General features: G+C 39.3%; 1 long non-coding RNA gene and 1 other non-coding gene across 3 annotated transcripts; one reads left to right on the top strand and one right to left on the bottom strand.

The window, feature by feature from the left end:
- Positions 1 to 654: 654 nt before the first annotated feature.
- LOC111025683 (uncharacterized) lies at positions 655 to 1,915 on the bottom strand. 2 transcript variants are annotated; one of them, XR_002603589.2, is made up of 2 exons: positions 1,711 to 1,915; positions 655 to 1,557 (listed from the first exon to the last, which is right to left on the bottom strand). It is a non-coding gene; the product is annotated as an uncharacterized LOC111025683 (long non-coding RNA). The 2 variants fall into 2 exon arrangements; XR_002603590.2 differs by having other exon boundaries at positions 1,743 to 1,915.
- Positions 1,916 to 14,440: 12,525 nt separating this feature from the next.
- Positions 14,441 to 14,547, top strand: LOC148210202 (small nucleolar RNA R71). The gene has a single exon (XR_015792483.1). It is a non-coding gene; the product is annotated as a small nucleolar RNA R71 (small nucleolar RNA).
- Positions 14,548 to 18,217: the final 3,670 nt, after the last annotated feature.

The following is an 18,217-nucleotide window of genomic DNA, read 5'->3' as shown; positions in this document are numbered from 1 at the left end:
TATGATAGCTGAGAAAAGTTTTTTTTTTTTAATATTTTTTCAATATATATATATATATTTTTTTGTTTTTAAATTTTGTTTAAATTTGAATGGTTTACGTCTAATTTTTTTCGAAGTCTTGGTCCCGAAACAATTCAAATATTTCTTTAGGATAATTAAATGTTATATTTTAATTTTTTAGAACCCCATAATGACCATATACCTTAGGAATTAATTCCTATGTGTTTGTTGGCACTAAATATTGTAGGGTCAGACGGTTGTCCCGTGAGATTAGTTGAATTGCGCGTAAGCTAATCTGGAGACTCATGGATATAAAAAAATAATAATAATAATACTAATTAATTTTTAGATCATATAGCAGTCTATTCTTAAAGTTTACATAACATACTATTTTAACCCTTATTGTTAAGTTTTTCATTAATAATTTAAACAGAAACCTAATAACATTTGAAATCTAGCATTTAACGATTGTACAATACTTCAAATATTTGTCCCAAGATGAATGACTCAAATATATGCCCACTATACAATTGTAACATATCCAAACGAACGCTTTAAGCAAAAATTGATATTGTTTAAATTATGGCTGACACAACACCATGCGAAGCACTACTCGAGAACCTGTAAAAAAGTTATTAAGAAAGAAGCGTATAATTTCAATAGGAAACAAATAAGTTTTATAACTCCAAAAGATAAAAAAGAAGGTCAAAAAATACATTTTGTTCTTGTTATTTTGCTATATTAACGAGTTAGTCTCCGGACTTAGTTTGTTACAATTTAATCCATGTACTTTCAAAGCGGGGGTCGTGTTTTTGGATAGTTCGGTCCTTGCCTCGTCCTGGTACTGGAGGGAAATTCTAGGAGTTCGAGATGCTTTTTGACCCCTGGTTAGAGTCTCTGTTGGGGATGATCAGCGTTGTTTTGTGTGGCATGATGTCTTGCTCCTAGGGGGCCTATTTTCCCGAGATTTGGGAATCGGCTTATTTATGATGCTGCAAGTTCTTCAAAGGCTACGATATCTGATTTCCTCTTTATTAATGGCTCTTCTTGGGTTTATGTGGATCTTCTTGAGCTTTTACTTGAGGTGGCTACTGTGCAGGCCTTGGTCGACAGAAATTATGTGCCAGTCTGGGTTGCTGTAGCTTCGGGCACCTTCTCGGCGCGTTGGGTGTTTTACAACTATCTCAGCACCCTATTCCTTGCGGCTTCATTGCTGTGGTTTAGGGGCAACATCCCTAAGCATTCTTTCATCGCTTGGTTGGCTGTGCAAGATCGTCTTTCCACGCAGGATCGATTGCATTAGTGGGATCCATCGATTCTGTTCAGGGTGAAATCATCACGCCACGTGGAGGACATAAATGTGTAGACCTGGACACATCTGGGTTTCAGGTCCACCTCGAACCTGTCCAAGGTCAAGTAATTAACAAAATATTGATCACGTCTACCATCTCAGTGTCCGACCTACCACAAGGTCCGACCAAGTATATATCTAGGACATGTCCGACCTGACCTTCGACATCAATAACCACCTGTCGGAAGGCCTGTCGAATCCCCAACCTATAAATAGATGACACCATTTCTATTGATAAGTATCGAATTCTATCTCTGATGGAAAATATACATACATGCGCAGCGGAAGTGAGCAAGGATCGAAATAACAATCTAGATGCATAATACAACTTAGGATTAAACATGCATGATCATACATACCTTTGTAGAGAAAGGTAGAGAAAAATACATACGTTTGTAGCTTTTCAAATTTCATTAAATAGCTCCAATGAGGACCACCAAGAGATCTTCCTAGCTATTCTCAAGGCTTGGAATAGAGTGGTGGGACTCTTTTTAGAGAAGGAAAAATTGAGAGAAATATGGAGCTAAAGGGAATTATGTAAGCTTTTTGAAAAACATCAAATGACCAAAGGTTCCAAAGATTTTTCAATGTTTGAACAAAGGCCTTCTTAAATAGGCAAATTACATGCAACTCTTGCATGTCAAAGTTCACCAAAAGCTTACAACACATATTCCACTCATGCATGACATGAATAAGTGTCAAAATGCATGTCTAAGTTCACCAAAAACTTACAACACACATTTCACTCATGCATGCCATGGTTAAGTGTCAAAAAGTGAATTTTTTGAGATTATTTAAATGTTCCACTCAACAAGTTAGTGGAATTTTCCACCAACTTGGTTAAAAATATTATTTTAATCTTCTTAGTCAACCTTTGACTTTCTCTAGTCAAAGTCAACTATTTGACTTTTTCCGAAATCCGACTGTTTGACAAAATCAATGCTTCCGATTATGAATCCGCATTCATAATTTTAATATTTAAATCATATTTAAATATTTTGACCAAATTTCTCAATTGATATCATATATCAATTACTTATCATATCTCATATGATTAACCTAATTCGTATAATTCGAATTATTCCTTTAAATTATTCCAAGTTTATTCCTATATGAGCTAGTCAGGGGACCTTATGGACCTATAGATCATGAGCTCCAATGATCCAAGATTAACCGATTAAACTCTTTAACCTAGTTAACCAACATTCGTTAACTACTAGGTCACTAAAGCTCGTAGCTACACTCTCCTCACTGTAGATATATTATGTCCATTTGATATAACCATGATTGGTAAGTCGACCCTTCACAGGTTGTTCATAATTATAGCTGGGTCAAAATACCGCTTTACCCCTGTAATTACCTCTTGTTCCTTAAGTCCCACTAATCCTCTAATGAACAACGATTTGTAGTCCAACTATCAAATCAAAAAATCATCTCAAACCTTTTGACGAGGGTGGCACCAATTGTTCAAGACCTGGATTCAGCCCTTAAGAGAACAACCTTTCTACTATCCTAAAATTGGGTAGAAGTGAATTCCTTCTTGCACCCTATGTCCCTAGCTATGTACCTGGTCTTATCCCTGAAATGGGAGGCTTATTGAGCCAGTGCTGTTGAGCTGCTCTCACCCATGCACATCTAAGGATAATCCCGAGTAAACAGAAGTTCATAGTTAGCTCAGGATTAAGATCAAGTTACCTAGACCATCAAAGTCGAGATAGTTAGTTTCAGACAGTAAACGATGTTATAAAGTAAAAGTGACTATCTCATGGTCCGATCTTATGCAAACTCTTTGCACGGGACGCCCCCACTCGCATATCTTCACATGAACGAATTAGGATCACATCGTTTGTACTAGCTACAAAGTGGGCCGCATCCATAGTGTTCCCAGAATAAGGGGCCCAACCTTATTCCTATACTATAGACCATTTAGACTGTTAACTCAAACTTGATCCATATTTATGTCTCTACATGAAGTTTGAGTCTCATGTAACAGTTTAAGATCCTTAGTTTATTGGATTTAGATCTAGTAAGAACATTTTATTGGATCAATAACTACTTATTGATTAAAACCTTCAATAACAACTTTATTGAATGATAAAAGTATATCTGGCATTTTCAAACTATGAGTTTTAGGACGTAAAACCCAACAATCTCAAACTTCATATAAAGTCTGAGCTACTTACTGACTTGAGCGTCAGAGAGTTTGCCCTCTTGTGCAGGTTACCCCCCGTCGAGGCGAATCAGCTCTCCCACGTGGCCGACCTCAAACAGGTTAGACCTTGATCAATTGAACCTCTTTGAGGTGGCAACATTTGCCTCCCCTTCTTGTCCCTTACATTTCATAAGAGACTGGTAGGTCTGCAGCTCGTTTAGGAGCGTGGTAAGAGTGTACTCCAGCTTATTCATAACCGCATTGCTGCGGAATGGTAGAAAACTCTTCGGAAGAGATTCAAGCGCACACCTGTCAGAGTAATATAAAATGGATGGAGTATCCAAGTATCGATCCTCAAGGACTTCTAAATAATTTCCAAACTCTGAAGTTTTAAAGAATAGTGAATGTTGAAATGAGTGATTCTTGTAAAATGGGAAGTGGTCACAAATAATGGTTTTGGATTTGGGATTTGGACTTATAATAATAAAACCTAGCCCGAATTACTTCAAGTTAGCCAACAAAGAATCAAGGACATGCTAAGGATAATATGCATTTCACTTTAGGAACCAACGACTACGCTTTTCACTTGACTTATGTCTAAGCAAGTTCAAAGTCCTAAGACATTCCCTAATATGTCTATTACGAGAGATATCTTAGTTTTAGGATGGAAATAGTCGCAACCTCGGGTTAAGGTCCTATGTCTAGGCTACTTAAGCGGAACCCTTATGTCTAAGGCGCTCCTCTCCTCGGTTTAACCACTCAACAATGCAAATAAGCAACCTTTTCAGTATTGACTTGTTAAGACTTACAGTGGCCTTCTCTAAATCCTAACTTTTTGGGAAAACATGTTGAGCAATGAATGGAAAGCAAAAACACTACTTCTTAGCAACCCTTTTTAGACATAAAAGGCTAACTATCCATAACCGGGCTAGAGACGGGAATTTAGAAAGACATATTGAAGAAAATACAGCAAGTAAAATGGTTGAATGTGGAATGCATGTGTGAAAAACGAAAGTTAACTAACTGAGAGTTTTTATCGGGATTGAGAGCTTCGCCCTTCTCTTTCAAGCAAGGGAGAGTGTCACGTGCTCTTTCCTCCAAAAACACAACTCTCTTAACTAAAAATAAAGTAAAGGCAAAGAGAAGATAAGCAAAGTGCTAGATTTTTATATATTTGAATAAGTAGAAAATAACTAAGTACAAATGGAAACAAAACAAAGCTCAATAGAAGAATGTAAAGTACTCGGGATTTAAAAACCAAAAGCAACTAATGAAAGCAACTCAAAAGTACTTAGAAAGCAACAAAGAAACACTAAAAATGATCAAGAGAAGGAAGCAAGGCTTGATGAATTTGGTGGAGAAGTTGCTGGAATTTATAGCTGTGCAGAATTGGTTAGGTAGGTCCTAAAACGATGGTGAATCACCCATTTCCAACTCTTTTGACTGACCAAATCGTGCTCAAACTGATAGTGGAACACTTCTTCTACACGTATGCATCGGTTGGAACCACCAAAACGCATTGGAAGACGCGTTTCATTAAGGGCAAAGTTGGAAGAAAACCTGTTTTTCTGCAGGCATCCCAGGCGCCTGGCGCCTCCCATGTAACTTTTTCGTCTTTTTGCTTCTTTTGATTAATTTGCACTCTCAAATGGTCCTAAAATGTCATAAATACAATATAAGCCATCGACAAACCATAGTATATGAATTTTGCATGAATTGGAACTCAAACGATCGAGAAAAATCCGAAACAAAGCTGAAACATAGTAAAAACAGCATCTAAAACCTTCTTTTTACGCATGTAAACAAGCGTAATCACACCCCCAAACTTAACTTTTTGCTTGTCCTCAAGCAAAACTTAGCAACTTTAATCAGCTTTCTAACACATGGACAAGGAAAAGCAAAAGCAACCGAGATGTTCAATCATAAATTGTCTCAGGGAAAAGATGTCAAAGCCTACCATTCTATTGCCTTTGTAAACTTAGTCACTATAAACCAAGTTTGAAATGATAAAAACTTTTTCTTTCAAAATCTTTTTTTTTCTTTCACAAACAGAAAACGTTTTCAAATACCCCTAAGGAATCTGCACACTCCCTCCTTACACATAAGACTTTTACATCTGAAAGACCGGCTACTAGCCCCTGAGGTTTCCACACACTAACATCGGTTTCAACCACAGCTACTCGTAGAAAGACTCTGAACTAACAGCTAGGTCATAAGACGACGACAATGAGAAACACGAAGTCACTTATCACCATCTTTACTGCTATTTTCAAAGTCAACACCCAACCTAAAACTAAATGGGTGTCTACAGTAGGACTCGGGAATCATAAATACATTTTCTTTAACTCTCATTGTTTTTACCACTCTTTTCTTTCTAACACAAGTCTTTTCCCCACTCTTATTTTCTTTGACAAAGACTCTTTTTTACTCTTTTGCAACTTTTGTCTTCTCTTATTTTTTCTTTTTTTTTTTCTTTTTCTTTCTCGGTTTTTAAGCTAAGTGCTTTTCAACACTTTCTTTCTTTCCAACTGACTCTTTTTCAAAAGAAAATAGCATGATTTTTCAAATATAAATAACACTTTATCTTTCTGAAACAACGACTGATACAACGACTGTCCCCCCCAAACTTAAGAGAGACAGTGTCCTCACTGGGAAAAGACTTTTGCATCGGATGAAAAAGGCTTAACAGTAAAAAGGACAAGGACTTCCTATATAGGGGCAAAGAAAAAGCTTAAAGTCTGTAAAGATCAAAAAGACATAAAAGAAAATGAGTTTATCACATAAACAAAGGAAATAGCTCAAAGCTTAGTCAGGCATAGAACAGAAAACTCAACAATCTCTTATAATCATCATCGACATGAAATCACATGCACAGCACAGATGCTTCAAAATAGGCATGTGAAAAGCTAAACTAAGGTTAAGTGAAAGCATACTTTAAGTGATCAGAAGATAAACGATACTAATTTATTCATGCTTCAACTGAGCTCGAAACATAATCAATACAAAAAAAAAACATGCGTAGTAATGCTAGAATATGCAAACTACGTCATTAACAAAAAGAAGAAAACACAAAAAAAATAGCAAAGAAGAAACCTCCCCTTTATGAAGTCGGAGGTTGTGGACTAGGATCTGTGTCAGTACTGAGAGATGGATGACCAAGGATAGCAGCTAGCGCTGGAGGCCATGAAGGTAAAACCGCAAAATCCAATGAAGCCCTTAAGTTGTAGATATGTTGCAGGACTTCTCGAACCTGATCTCGCAGCTGTTGGTTCTCCTCTCGAAGACGACGAATCTCCGATGTAGGAGACATCCCAGTACCTTCCCTTCTTTGTAACGCATGGGCGATAATACGCCGAATATTCTTCTCTTCCACAATTGGGGCATCTCTCTTAATTTGATCCTCAGGGAGCTGTACACCTTGTCGCAAGCATAAAGAAGTGACCAAACGTGGGTGATAAAGCTTACCACGTGTCCGGTGGGCACACTCATGGATACTGGTATTGATCAATTCTCCATAATTCACATCTATGCCCTTTAGCATGGCATAAACCAGCAATGCCCTATCCTGAGTGACATGCTCATCATGCTCCGTTGGCAGAATTCTGTTTTTGACTATGTATAACCATCCTGCAGCAGCTAGGGAAACATCCTCGGGTTTTAGTCGTACCTTGCCATGAGTAGTCAAATCCCAAGTGGCAGAGGGCTTCCCAACACATTCTAGAGCCTCATCAAGCTGTTCCAGAGTCGGAGTCACTAACATCTTATTGCCCACAGCGTCTCTGATATTCTCAATGTTGAAGGTGTAGTTGATCTGAGTGGCATCAAACCGTATTTCCTTCCCGCGCACTATGGCTATATGTGACTGGGGATGGACAGCAGCATAGAACTCTCTGACTAACTCCAAAGCCTCACATTGTATGGGCTGAATGAGTGGTCTCCATTCTTTGTCTCTGGCGGTCTCCCTCCAATCATCAGGCACATCTCCTAGAGTGAGATCGAATCCCAATTCTGTCATAATCTTACGGGATTTCATTAATGAAGTTCGAGTGGCTAAATTTTCCGCGTTCCATTTCGTCTCGACCTCCTCTCCCTCAGACAAGTCGAGTTCAATTGTATCAACTGGCCCAGGTGCCACTACCTTCTTCTTAGCTTCAGCTGCTTTAGCTTTCGCAGCTCTCGTTTTAGGTTCATTCACGGGCACTGTTGGCTTCTTAGCCTGAACTGCACGTCGTTTTGAACTCTTTTTCTCCCGTCTCTTGTATTGAAACATTTCCCTTATCGTCTGCGTGTCCTCAGGATCTTCTTCGCTGGTGGGTTCTTGAGTACTATTCTCCCCAACCTTGGATCTACCTGTATCACACCCAAGCGGGTTAACTGTATTAGAAGGAATAGTGTGAGCATCCCTTACCCCTGGTAGAGTGGCCATCGGTGTGACATACTCATCCGTTGCCAACGGAGTAGATCCAGTTGCCCCAGTAGGCAACTCTTGGTGACTACAAAACGCTCCTTCTGTAGGTGTATCCAATGGGGAAGGTTCCTGAGTATCTGTTCTCACCACTTCATTCTCGGTATCCTCTGTTTCTGGCATATTTGAACAATGTCCTCGTGAAACCAGTAGAAAATCATCATTACCATCTTCCGGTGTAATAATCAATGGAGATGAATAAAACTGCTCCTCGTCCCTGTTCTCCATAGATGAATCCTTAGGCGTCAGACGCCTACTACTCCCATCTTCCTCAATTTCTGGGTCTATCATAACCTCCTTGCCCTTCCTCTTTTGTCCTACCGAAACCCCGGGCTCTAGCCTATGGCTGTGGCTCTTCTCTTGCTCTCCTCCATGCTCATCTCCTGCATCCATTGGCATATTGATTGGGGTTGGCATCCTAGGAGGCTCTAAGGGTTTTAGTTGTCCCATGTTGAAGGTACTCGATATGTTAGGGTGCAATTGGGGTGCTTGAGGTCCTCTTTCTAGGAATGGAAGTTGAGCTGGTGGGGAACCCTAGGTGAAAGCATCCCATAATTGGTTGGAGGTACCCAATGACCCATTCCATAATAAGGTGGAAGGCTAGGAAATAGAGTAGATGGGTTTGGCATTCCATAAGGATGAACACTAGCTGGAATTTGCATTTGGGACAAGGGAAAATGATATGAAGGAACCAGGTTAAACATAAACGGTTGGTACATACCCGGATTGATCATTGGAGGAAGTTGTTGAGGATTTTCAGCCCTAAACTCACTGTTTTGAGGTATATTAAAGGTGGGTAGTTGCTGAAAATTAACATAACCATGTGGGCTCATTATAGGATGTTGTGTAGGAGCTTGGGATGGAGGACATTCAAATGTTTGAAGCGGGTTTCCTCCCCTAACAGCAGCTAGCCTAGAATCTGAACCCATGTGGTGTTGGAAGTTCTCCAATGGTGGAAAAGGAATGCTTGTGGCATTTGGAGCTTGAGTGGAAGAGGTAGGAAGTGAAGTATGTTGAGAAGAGGAAGCCATAGATGTAAGCAAATGCTGGAAATTTCTTCTTCTCTTTGGTGGCTGAAAATCGAAAACAAGGGTGATGAAGGGAGTGGGTTTTTTTTTCGAAAAAACAAGGGGAAGAAGAGAGTTGTGTGGGTTTTGGTGGAGTTGTAAAGCTTAGGCAATGGGTCTATTTAAAGCCTTCCCAAAACTAAATCCTAAATGGAGAGGGATTGACATTTAAGTTCAACCAAGTTTTCCTAAACCTAAAAGGAAAAGAAAACAAATTTGAATACAAAATAGGATTAGGGAAACAAAATTTGAGTTTGAAGAGAAGTTCTTAAAGCTAAATCATAGAGGATTAATGTTTGACCCAAAATAAAGCCCATGCTATCGAAAATTAAAACCCAAACCGTGAAGGAAAACGAAACTCGAACTGCTTGGAAACAGGGCAGGCGCCAGGCGCCTGCGTGATTTATTTTCGCAAAGGGCAGGCGCCAGGCGCCTGCGTAAAATTTTTTCAATGTTTTTTTTTTTTTTTTCATTTTTTTTCTTTTTTCAACGTTCTCAAAAACATTCTCTTAATAAGAAAAACTTTATAATGAAACAAAGAGAAAATACAAGATACAAAGACTTCCTTCCTTTACTTTTGTTCTTTCAAAAACGGATAAGAAGGAAAAATCATTTTTCGCAAAAATTTATTGACCTGAAAGTTGAATAGAGGTTTTTCCTCTATCCACTGGTTCTCCAAAATACGGCTTAAGTCTCTGCCCATTTACTTTAAAAACATTTCCCTTAGAGTCAACTAGATCCACTGCCCCATATGGGTAGACTTTAAAAATTTGAAAGGGACCAGACCATCTAGACTTAAGTTTTCCAGGGAAAAGTTTCAACCTAGAGTTGAATAACAGAACCAGATCACCTTCTTGAAGATTGTTCGGCCGAAGACGCCTATCATGCCACTGTTTAGTTTTTTCCTTAAACAACTTAGCATTCTCATAAGAAAAGTGCCTGTGTTCTTCTAATTCCAACAATTGTAACTTCCTCGCTTCACCTGCAGCCAACAAATCAAAATTTAATTTCTTAGAAGCCCAAAATGCTTTATATTCTAGCTCAAGAGGCAAATGACATGCTTTTCCAAAAACTAGCCTATAGGGGGACATGCCGAGGGGAGTCTTAAATGCTGTCCTATATGCCCAAAGTGAATCATCAAGCTTAAAAGACCAATCCCTACGGTTAAGATTTACAGTTTTTTCTAAAATGTTTTTTATCTCCCTATTAGATATTTCGGCTAACCCATTCGACTGAGGATGATATGCTGTTGCAACCCTATGACGCACATTGTATTTAGTCAGCAACTTTTGCATAGACCTATTCACAAAATGAGCCCCCCCATCGCTTATCAGACAACGCGGGGTTCCATAACGCGTAAAAATGTGCTTTTGCAGAAAACGAATGACAACTTTGGAATCATTGGTAGCAGTTGCAATGGCTTCTATCCATTTCGAAACATAATCTACTGCTAACAATATATAAAGCTTACCATTAGAAGATGGAAATGGACCCATAAAATCTATACCCCACACATCAAATATTTCAATCTCCAGGATCGGGGTTTGAGGCATTTCGTGGCGTTTAGATATATTACCTGTCCGTTGGCATTTGTCACAAACCTGGGCAAACTTATGTGCATCTTTGAACAGAGTGGGCCAAAAGAACCCACTTTGCAAAACTTTGGCTGCGGTTTTGTGTCCTGCAAAATGTCCTCCATATGGAGACATATGACAAGCGTCTAATATCGCCTCGTGCTCTTCTTCTGCGACACACCTGCGTAAGATATTGTCAGGTCCTAGCTTATATAAAAAAGGCTCATCCCAACGATAACATCGAACTTCATTTAGAAATTTCTTTACCTGTTGCTTGTTGAACTCATAAGGAACTATTCGACTTACCAAATAATTTGCTATATCGGCATACCACGGAACTGAATCAACTCGCAAGAGTTGCTCGTCAATAAACTGTTCACGTATAACAGTTCCATCATCACAGAGCGGGGATTCCAATCTAGACAGGTGATCAGCAACTTGGTTTTCAGTACCCTTCCTGTCCCTAACTTCAATATCAAACTCTTGAAGTAACAAAATCCATCGTATCAAACGTGGTTTAGCATCTTTTTTAGCAAATAAATATTTTAAAGCAGAATGGTCAGTAAAAACAATGACTTTTGTGCCTATCAAGTAAGACCTAAACTTATCAAAGGCGAACACAACTGCTAACAGTTCCTTTTCAGTAGTAGTGTAATTGAGTTGTGCACCGGTCAGAGTCTTACTAGCATAATACACAGGATGCAAGATCTTGTTTTTACGTTGTCCTAACATAGCTCCTATTGCATAATCACTAGCATCACACATGAGCTCAAAAGGTAAATCCCAATTAGGTTCGATAATTATAGGGGCTGAACTTAGAGCAACTTTCAACATTTCAAATGATTTTAAACAGTCATCATCCAAAACAAATGGTCTATCATGTTCTAACAATTGACACAAGGGTTTAGAAATTTTAGCAAAGTCTTTTATAAAGCGGCGGTAAAATCCCCCATGCCCTAAAAAACTTCTAATCCCTTTGACATTTGTAGGAGGAGGTAGCTTTGAAATGATGTCTATCTTAGCGTGGTCTACCTCTATTCCTTGCTTGGAAATTTTGTGACCCAAAACAATACCCTCTTGTACCATGAAATGACACTTCTCCCAATTTAGGACTAGGTTTGTTTGTTCACATCTCTCCAATACTCTCTCCAAATTAACTAAACAAGCATCGAAAGAATTTCCAAAAACAGAAAAGTCATCCATAAAAACTTCTAGAATATTTTCTACCATGTCAGAGAAGATGGCCATCATACACCTCTGAAAAGTCGCGGGTGCATTGCATAGTCCAAAGGGCATTCGCCTAAAAGCGAACGTACCATACGGACACGTAAATGTTGTCTTCTCTTGGTCTTCTGGAGCAATAGTAATTTGATTATAACCCGAATATCCATCTAAAAAACAATAGAAATCCTTACCTGCCAGACGGTCGAGCATCTGGTCAATAAACGGGAGAGGAAAATGGTCTTTCTTTGTTACCTTGTTGAGTTTGCGATAGTCAATGCAAACTCTCCACCCGCTCACAGTTCGGGTTGAGATGAGCTCATTCTCCTCGTTGGCCACCACGGTTATACCCCCTTTCTTTGGTACACACTGTACTGGGCTTACCCAGCTGCTGTCAGATATTGGGTATATAACACCGGCGTCAAGCCATTTAAGAATTTCTTTTCTTACAACCTCTTTCATCTTCGGGTTCAACCGCCTTTGACTCTCAATAGAGTTCTTAGCATCTTCTTCCAATAGAATTTTGTGCATGCAAAAGGCCGGGCTTATCCCTCGGATATCTGCTATCGTCCATCCAATGGCCTTTTTGTGCTTCTCCAAAATCTGCAATAAAGAATATTCATTAGTAGGTGATAAATTGGAAGCTATAATAACTGGTAAAGTGTCGTTATCCCCTAGATACGCATATTTCAAATGCGACGACAATGGCTTCTGCTCCAACGTGGGTGGTTCCACTATGGACGGAAGTAACGACTTGCATTCTTCTTTTTGTATTTTTCAATAGGATTAGCCACATCTTCTGGTCCTTCTGCTATCTTATCAAGCTCTTCTTCAATCTCTGTAACTAACGAGTCATAAAACTCATCAAACATAACAGGATTCAAGCTATTTATAGCAGAGCACTCTTCAAAGTCTCCTGGTAATTTCATGGCATCTAGAACGTTAAATTTAACTTCTTCATTATTTACCCTCATTGTAATTTCTCCCTTCCTTACATTAAAAACTGTATCCCCAGTGGCTAGAAATGGTCTTCCCAAAATAATGGGAACGTCTAAGTCTGCCTCGCAATCTAGAATGATAAAGTCCGCAGGGAAAATGAATTTGTCCACCTGGACTAAAACATCTTCTATCTTTCCCTCAGGTCTTATGATAGATCTATCTGCTAGTTGGAGGGTAACCGTAGTAGGTCTAGCTTCTCCTATGCCTAAAGATTTGAAAACTGATAATGGCATAAGATTAATGCTAGCGCCTAGATCACATAATGCCCTACCTAAGTTTTTTCCTCCTATGGAACATGGAATGGTAAAACTGCCAGGATCATTACATTTCATGGGCAGCGGGCTGCCTACAGCCTCACTACTACATTTTGTCATGGCTACCAGTTCATGCTCTCCTATTTTTTTCTTCCTAGAAACTATATCTTTCAAAAACTTAGCATAATTTGGCATCTGTTCTAGAGCATCTACTAATGGTATATTTATGTGCAGTTGTTTTAAAATATCTAAAAATTTTCTAAACTGGGAATCATTATTTTTCTTAACTAATCTTTGTGGAAACGGGGGAGTAGGGGTAAAAGAAGGCTGTACCTGTGGAGGAACACTCGGGGTGTCCTCATTACCTTTTCTAATATTCTCTTTTTCTGGTGTTGTTGGATTTTCTGGTATCTTTACAATTGGTTCAGTGGACGGAATCTGTACATCTGTTGTTGGCATTGTTGGTCCATCATATGCCAGTCCACTCCTGAGGGTGACAGCTTTGCACTGTTCTTTCCCTTCTCGTTTTGGTAATTCAGTATGGCCTGGAAAAGAACCTTGTGGTCTATTCTTCAATTCATTGGCGAGCTGTCCCAATTGGGTCTCGAAATTCCTCATTGATGCCGCTTGGGATTGTATCACTGCGTCGGTTCGGGCCATGTACTCCTTCATCATATTCTCAAGATTTGAGTTGTTATTTTGAACTGGTGGAGTCTGTGTTCTCTGATTGTACTGCTGTTGCGGTGGTGGGATGTATTGCTGTGTAGGTGGAACATAGGGCTGCTTGTTCTGCTGGCTCTGCCCTTGATTAAAACCGCTCGAACCTCCTTATCCTCCCCATGAGAAATTAGGGTGGTGCCTCCAACCTGGGTTGTAGGTGTTCGAATATGGGTTAAAGTTCCTATTGTTCCCATGTCCTACATAAAAAACAGAAGCAGGGTTATGTGGACAATTATCATAAATATGGTTTTCACTGCAAAATGAACAAATGAGATCATTGACTTGGCAAACAGGGGCAGGAGTGCAATAATCCGACTGCACAGGTTGTATCGGCGTGGCTAATGGATTTTTTATTCCCAATGCCATCTCTTTCAGCCTCTGGTTCATTGTAACCATCTCTTTTTGCATCGAGGTCGCAATGTCCAGAGCCAAAACTCCAGCTGGATCTTGCTTCTTTGGTGCTGCCCTAGATCTTTGCGAACACCATAGTTCGTTATGTGAAGCTAAGTCATTTAGGATGTCAACTATCTCGTTGAATGTCTTCTTTGTAGAGGCTCCGTTGGCAGTATTGTTTAGCATCATCTTAGTAGGATGATCTAAGCCTCTAAAGAAATGTTCTATCTGGATGCATGCCGGCAAGCCATGGTTCGGACATTTCCTGATTAGTTCTTTAAATCTCTCCCACGCCTCGTGAACAGGTTCACGATCATACTGTCTAAAGGAGATGATCTCCTCTCTGATATCAGCGTGGCGAGTAGGTGGGAAGAATTTTGTTAAGAACTTCTCCACTAACGACCCCCATGTGGTGATGGATCCCGGTGGAAATGCATTGAGCCATGCTCTAGCTTGGTCCTTCAAAGAAAATGGAAAAAGTGTTAGCCTCAGAGCATCGTCTGTTATACCAGGTAATCGAAATGCATTTGCTATTTGAATGAATGATTTCAGATGATCATGTGGATCCTCATGTTCCTGCCCTCCAAAATGTCCAATTGTCTGCAACATTTGGAACATCATTGGTTTAAGCTCAAAGTTTGCGTGGGCTGGAATAGGGTTGACTATCCCTGAATCAAAGTTCTGAAAAGCCGTGGCGGCATATTCTCGCATTGCCACGTCTCTGTTGTCCGCCATCTGGATATGGTTGAATTCATCATTTCTTGCATGATCCCTCATATTACCGTTAACAGCAGGTGGATCAACCGGATCACGAGGTGGAATATCTGCCATCGATGTGCTCGTACTCTCTACCTCACTTTCAGGACTGATTTCACCTTCTTTCTCTTTTTGCTTTTCTAGTTGTTTTCGAAGTCTTTGCTCCTTTCGAGTTTTTCGAAGGGTCCGCTCAATCTCAGGGTCAAGGGGTAGAAGAAAAGATCTTGTGCTCATGCACTTTAACTTACCCTTGTGAGATAAACGACCAAAAATATAGAACAAAAACGGTGGATGGAGATTGCACCCAACAACAATTCACAAAAATAAAAACTAAAAGAATTTGAAAATAATTTTAAAACTAAAGTCCCCGGCAACGGCGCCAAAAACTTGACTGGGTGTTTATGCTGAACGCACGCGCTAAGCGTGGTAACAATTATATAGATGCAAGCGCACACCTGTCAGAGTAATATAAAATGGATGGAGTATCCATGTATCGATCCTCAAGGACTTCTAAATAATTTCCAAACTCTGAAGTTTTAAAGAATAGTGAATGTTGAAATGAGTGATTCTTGTAAAATGGGAAGTGGTCACAAATAATGGTTTTGGATTTGGGATTTGGACTTATAATAAATAAACCTAGCCCGAATTACTTCAAGTTAGCCAACAAAGAATCAAGGACATGCTAAGGACAATATGCATTTTACTTTAGAAACTAACGACTACGCTTCTCACTTTACTTATGTCTAAGCAAGTTCAAAGTCCTAAGACATTCCCTAATATGTCTATTATGAGATATATCTTAGTTTTAGGATGGAAATAGTCGCAACCTCGGGTTAAGGTCCTATGTCTAGGCTACTTAAGCGGAACCCTTATGTCTAAGGCGCTCCTCTCCTCGGTTTAACCACTCAACAATGCAAATAAGCAACCTTTTCAGTATTGACTTGTTAAGACTTACAGTGGCCTTCTCTAAATCCTAACTTTTTGGGAAAACATGTTGAGCAATGAATGGAAAGTAAAAACACTACTTCTTAGCAAACCCTTTTTAGACATAAAAGGCTAACTATCCATAACCGGGCTAGAGATGGGAATTTAGAAAGACATATTGAAGAAAATACAGCAAGTAAAATGATTGAATGTGGAATGCATGTGTGAAAAACAAGAGTTAACTAACGGAGAGTTTTTATCGGGATTGAGAGCTTCGCCCTTCTCTTTCAAGCAAGGGGGAGTGTCACGTGCTCTTTCCTCCAAAAACACAACTCTCTTAACTAAAAATAAAGTAAAGGCAAAGAGAAGATAAGCAAAGTGCTAGATTTTTATATATTTGAATAAGTAGAAAATAACTAAGTACAAATGGAAACAAAACAAAGCTCAATAAAAGAATGTAAAGTACTCGGGATTTAAAAACCAAAAGCAACTAATGAAAGCAACTCAAAAGTACTTAGAAAGCAACAAAGAAACACTAAAAATGATCAAGAGAAGGAAGCAAGGCTTGATGATTTTGGTGGAGAAGTTGCTGGAATTTATAGCTGTGCAGAATTGGTTAGGTAGGTCCTAAAACGATGGTGAATCACCCATTTCCAACTCCTTTGACTTACCAAATCGTGCTCAAACTGATAGTGGAACACTTCTTCTACACATATGCATCGGTTGGAACCACCAAAACGCATTGGAAGACGCGTTTCATTAAGGGCAAAGTTGGAAGAAAACCTGTTTTTCTGCAGGCATCCCAGGCGCCTGGCGCCTCCTGAGGTGTTTTTTCGTCTTTTCGCTTCTTTTGATTAATTTGCACTCCCAAATGATCCTAAAATGTCATAAATACAACATAAGCCATCCACAAACCATAGTATATGAATTTTGCATGAATTGGAACTCAAATGATCGAGAAAAATCCGAAACAAAGCCGAAACATAGTAAAAACAGCATCTAAAACCTTCTTTTTACGCATGTAAACAAGCGTAATCAACTTAGACATAAGCGCATAAAACATGGTCCTAGACATAGGCCCTTTGACCCATTATGCAAATGAGTTGATAAACATTCTCTAGGATTGTAATCACACATAGACATATGATTGTAGGTTACCCTAGCCTCTGCAGCAACAAAAAGCGGTAGTAAAAGAGTATAACTCAAAATCCCAAGAAAAGCCAGAATTGTGCTTGGTGCATTTTCCCAACAGTGCGTATTTTCCATATTTTACATTAAAACTAAGGTATGAAGCAAAGAGTTTGAGTTTTATTAAATTGCTTGATAGTTAAAACCCCAAACAACAATATTTCATCACTATTTTCTCCATAAACCACAATAGCATATTTGAACCATTCACTTCTCAAAAAGTGTTTTGAAAGCAACAAGTCCCTGAGGATTCGACCTTGGATTACTCCCAAGTATTACTTGTGATCTTGTGCGCTTGCACGAGTCTCTAATCTTTTTTAAGGTAGAGAAAGTCCCAAAAAGTTTTCGGCGCCATTGCAGGGGACAATTTTCAAATCATATTCTTTTTTTTAAGTGAATTGTTTCATGTGTGATTGTTACATACCTCTGTCATTGGACTTAATTGTTATATCTAATCATTAAGGGAGTTGTGTATGAGCACAGGATCTAGTTGGTTGACCTTTGATTCAGAGATTGAAAGAACCCTTAAAAGGATTCCAAGGCGTGACCAGAGGTTGAGAAAAGAAAGAGAAAATCAAAAAGAGAAAGAAGTTGAAGAAGAGACCATCGAGATGAATAGAAATCCACAAGATCCTCCACCTCCACAAAATCCACCTGTGAACAGAGATATGGCAGGTGAAGGAGCAGCAAACCGAGCAGGAGAAGTGCCTAATCTGATCCTTGTAGCAGATAACCGAGATATAGCCATGCGGAACTATGCACTCATGCGTTCCACAACTTAAATTCAGGGATAAGTAATCCTTTACCCCAAGCTGCATAGTTCGAGCTTAAGTCAGTCATGTTTAGAAAGTTGCAAACAATGGGCCAGTTCGGAGGATTAACTAACGAAGATCCTTACTCCCATCTTGAATCTTTTATTGAAATAGCTAATGCATTTCAACTTCCTGGTGTCTCTGAAGATGCACTAAGACTGAAAATGTTTCCTTTTTCTCTCAGGAACGATGCAAAGACTTGGCTAAACGCGCTAGAACCAAATTATATCACCACGTGGGCGGAACTGATGGAGAAATTTTTGGCAAAGTACCATACTTTTACCCGGAACGTAGACCTTCGAGAAGACATTGTGTCTTTTCGACAAAAGGAGAACGAAGCA

This window comes from Momordica charantia (assembly GCF_013281855.1).
Source record: "Momordica charantia cultivar OHB3-1 chromosome 7 unlocalized genomic scaffold, Mcharantia_2.0 BLBB01000007.1, whole genome shotgun sequence".
NCBI lineage: Eukaryota > Viridiplantae > Streptophyta > Magnoliopsida > Cucurbitales > Cucurbitaceae > Momordica > Momordica charantia.
This window is presented reverse-complemented; position numbering and strand designations above follow the sequence as displayed.